Source organism: Rattus rattus, chromosome 1 (genome assembly GCF_011064425.1).
Source record: "Rattus rattus isolate New Zealand chromosome 1, Rrattus_CSIRO_v1, whole genome shotgun sequence".
Taxonomy (NCBI): Eukaryota; Metazoa; Chordata; class Mammalia; order Rodentia; family Muridae; genus Rattus; species Rattus rattus.
This window is the reverse complement of record NC_046154.1, coordinates 55239564-55243240: the sequence shown is the minus strand read 5'-3', so window position 1 is coordinate 55243240 and position 3677 is coordinate 55239564. Positions and strand designations below refer to the sequence as shown.

General features: G+C 44.2%; 1 pseudogene; it reads left to right on the top strand.

Annotated features, from left to right (window-relative positions):
- The first annotated feature begins 2135 nt into the window (after positions 1-2135).
- Positions 2136-2437, top strand: LOC116891687 (annotated as a pseudogene).
- The last annotated feature ends 1240 nt before the right edge of the window (positions 2438-3677 follow it).

The window sequence follows — 3677 nt, the reverse complement described above, 5'->3', positions numbered from 1 at the left end:
TGTCCTTTGACATAACACTTCCGGTCCACAGTGTTGCAATCAGCATAGCACTCGATCTCATTTTGCCCAACTGTGCCTCAAGCCATGAACTACTCTCTTGAGAGTGGATCCGCTGTGTAGTCTGTTATAGATCAGGTTTTAGAACTGAAACAAAGCTCTCATTCCCCTCCTCTCGCCACGGTTTAGATTGCTCTGAATAGCATTTGCTTTTTTAGCTTCATGACCGTACACAGCCTAATGTCCTTTGGTTCTTAATTACTGTCTAACACTACATTTTGTTGGAACACACAGTCTTGTTACCCAGTGATCTTTCATCTGTAAATGAGATGAACAAACAATGTTTGTTGCCACCTGTGTCTCATTAATTTAATTAGGAGCAGCCCTCACGGCCTTCATTACAGTGGAGGTTCTCCGGTGTGATTTTTAACTATCGAATAAGTTTTTTGACATTTATCTAAAATTTCAAAGGGGGAAAAAAGATTACCAAACACATCTATGTGTGTTTTAAGTACTAAGGATATCTAACTGTGTAAAAAAACGAGAAGCAGACAACAGGAAGGGAAATCACTTTAAAGGAAGAGTTAACTAAAAGCTATTTCTCACAATTTCTTCATCATATGCCACATTCTCATCTGTTCGTCTTCTCACGAAAGCCTCTCTTGAGCAATGCCTGCCTTTCTTCTCCACTTGCTTTTGTTAGGTAGAGGGGTATTGTCCTTTTGCACAGTGCTATCTGAAGTGTGGCTCCTGGGACCCTGGCCTCTTGGTCCTGAATCCCTATCCTGCAGCATAAGGAGGCAGACGTGAGCTGTCTGCAGAGAACGGACCAGCATGTCGGTGAGCAGGGGACCAGCATGTCGGTGAGTTCACCAGAACGTCTTTGGGGTTTAGAAGTAGAAGTTGCTCAGTCTATTTTCCTTCAAAACATTTGTTTTAAAATTTACAAGTATGTGAACAAATGAGATATCGTGACAGGTGCTCCCGAGTCTAATCCCAGTGCAGGGTTTTATAGATTTTTGGAATGTGGACACTTTGACCAAAAGCCCCCTTCCCCTCACCGAAGGATGATAAATTCTCTCTATCTGCTTTTTCCCTCGGAAAACAAGAGGGAAAATCCATTTTGAGCACTGTAATACAGTATATATTGATACCTGCAAAACATTATGTGAGTCTACTTAGAGCCCGGCACTTTCAATTACACCGTTAGCCAGTTTTTAAAGGAGATTTTTAGAAGCTTTCGACTGTAGACTTTTGTCTTGTTGAATGAACTTCAGCCACACTAAATTTTAAGTAAATTTGTGATGACTGAGCAATATACATTGGCTGAGCTAGAATCCAATAACCCACAGGACAAATTAATTTTCAACAAAAAGGGCAGAAACCTCAAGTGCCATGAGTATATGGGGCCTCATTCTTTCTCTCTGGAGCCATTTTTGCAAATCACTACAGCTATTCATAATCTAAATCAGTCTCCTTTAGCAGCAGAAAGATCTTTTCTCATGACAAAACAGAGGATGGCATTCATTACCGCTAACTTGCGTAAGCTACCTTAAATTTATTGGTGCTTCTCCACTTACCTGGATAAGAATCCCTTTGTCTCCGGCTATAGGGAAATTTCAGCGCCACCACTTAGAAATATCAATTGTCACTTTTATCAGAACTTTTGGCAGTTTACTTTATTTTAGAAGTAAAACTGGTGGTTAAGGTTTTTAGGACTTCCAATGGGCGTTCTTTCAATCATATTTAATGGGTGTCTAGGATAATAATATGATTATGTTTCAGTTCTATGCTGCACAAAAAAAAAAAAAAATCCCTATTTCCATCCGTGTACTGCTGGGGAGGTACTGGGGAAACCAGCCTTTTCGCGGTAGATGTGGCATTACCTGCCAGCCATGGGCAGACTATAAACCACCCAGGACTGGGCACTTGTTATATTCAAAGGTTGATTAAAAGGGGGAGGGGGCTATCAGATGGAACATTGAAATGTTCTGGAAACTACCAAAGCCTTTCTTTCCATCAGTGGAACACAGTCTCATGTATGCCCAGAGCCTCCTGATGGAGTCTTTCTTTTGTGGATGAGCACTCTTCCCAGGTTTTTAAAAAACTGGCCTAGGGGCTTGGTGCGGAGTAGCAACATGGCGGCCCCTGGAGCTGGTGACCCTCTGGATGCTAAGAATGGAAATGCTCCGTTCGCTCAGCGCATCGACAGTCCCGGGAGAAATTGACCCCTGCGCAGTTGCAGTTTATGCGGCAGGTGCAACTTGCCCAGTGGCAGAAAACATTGCCACAGCAGCAGACCTGGAACATCGTGACCAGCCTGGGCATCGGAGCCCTGGTGTTAGCTATTTATGGTTACACTTTCTACTCAATGTCCCAGGAGCGTTTCCTTGATGAGCTGGAAGGTGAAGCCAAAACTGCCCTAGCCCGAGCTTTGGAGAGAGGGAGAGGGGAGGGAGACAGGGGAGGGAGGGGGAGGGGAGGGAGGGGAAGGGGAAGGGGAGGGAGGAGAAGGAGAGGGACAGCGGGAGCGCATCAGGACCCTAACTCTACGGACCATTTTCAAACTGCTGGAGCCCCTGTACATGTTGACTGATGCCCGGTGGTTTCATGAGGTCACTGGCATACTGACTTCGGACTGTGATTGAGCTCAAGAATCCAGAGACTCTATATTTGGCCACTGTTGGGCGGGGTGGGGTGGGTTGCTCACCTCACATGCAGTTTGTACAGTTACTCAGCCCTTTGTATTTTCTTGTTGGAGAGGTATGCGACCTTGCCTACCCCCCCAAACTTTGTGGTTTACCCCTTTGCCTCCCAAGGGCCCAACTGTTAAGGGGAGGTGTGGTCTAACTGCCGAGTCAGAACCTAAGTGGGAAAAGATAGGGTCAAGTTAAAGTAAAAAAAAAAAAAAAAAAGAGTAAAAAAAAAGAAAAAAAAAAAAAAAGAAAAAGAAAGAAAAAGAGTAAATAAAAAAATAATAAAAAACTGGCCTAGAAAGCGGTCCGAGGAATCATATTACATCATTAGGACTAAGCTTTTGTTTTTTTAAGTCCCCCTCCCGCCCATCTATTTTGGCTAAAAAAGGAACAAGGAGAAACTGCGTATACAGACACTCAGTGATAAGTTGGTTGGTCTGTGTCTAACAGGCAGATCCGTGGCACAGTGGAGCAGTGGGGAGAACTAATCCCACAGATGTTATTTGTGGTACAATGTGATGTGTGGGGGAGTGTGACGTGACAGTACCCTGAGCCGGACAGAGTTGAGATGAGCCCCAGGTAGACATTGCACCAGGTAGAGCCTGGCATTGGGGGCATAGACCTTTGATCCCAGCACTCAGGAGGCAGAAGCAGGTAAATGTCTGTGAGTTCGAGGCCAGCCTGGTGATCCACAGAGCTAGTTACAGCAAAGCCAGAGTTTCAGAGAAACCTGGCTTTAAAAAAAAAAAAAAAGACAAACAAAAGACAAATATTTATTTTAGGACTTAAAACATAATTTCTTGATATTTGAAGGAACAGTAGTGTAAGATAGGCAAAAAAGTGTCATCTCCTAACACCCGTTCCCCTGTGGGCACATGGCGCACTGTTGATGTCTGAACTCCCACTTTCATTTCCCATCATCCTTGATCATAGGTAGTGACCTTGAGGTGAGCTTGCTGTGGCCTGGAACAGAAGGAGAGCAGA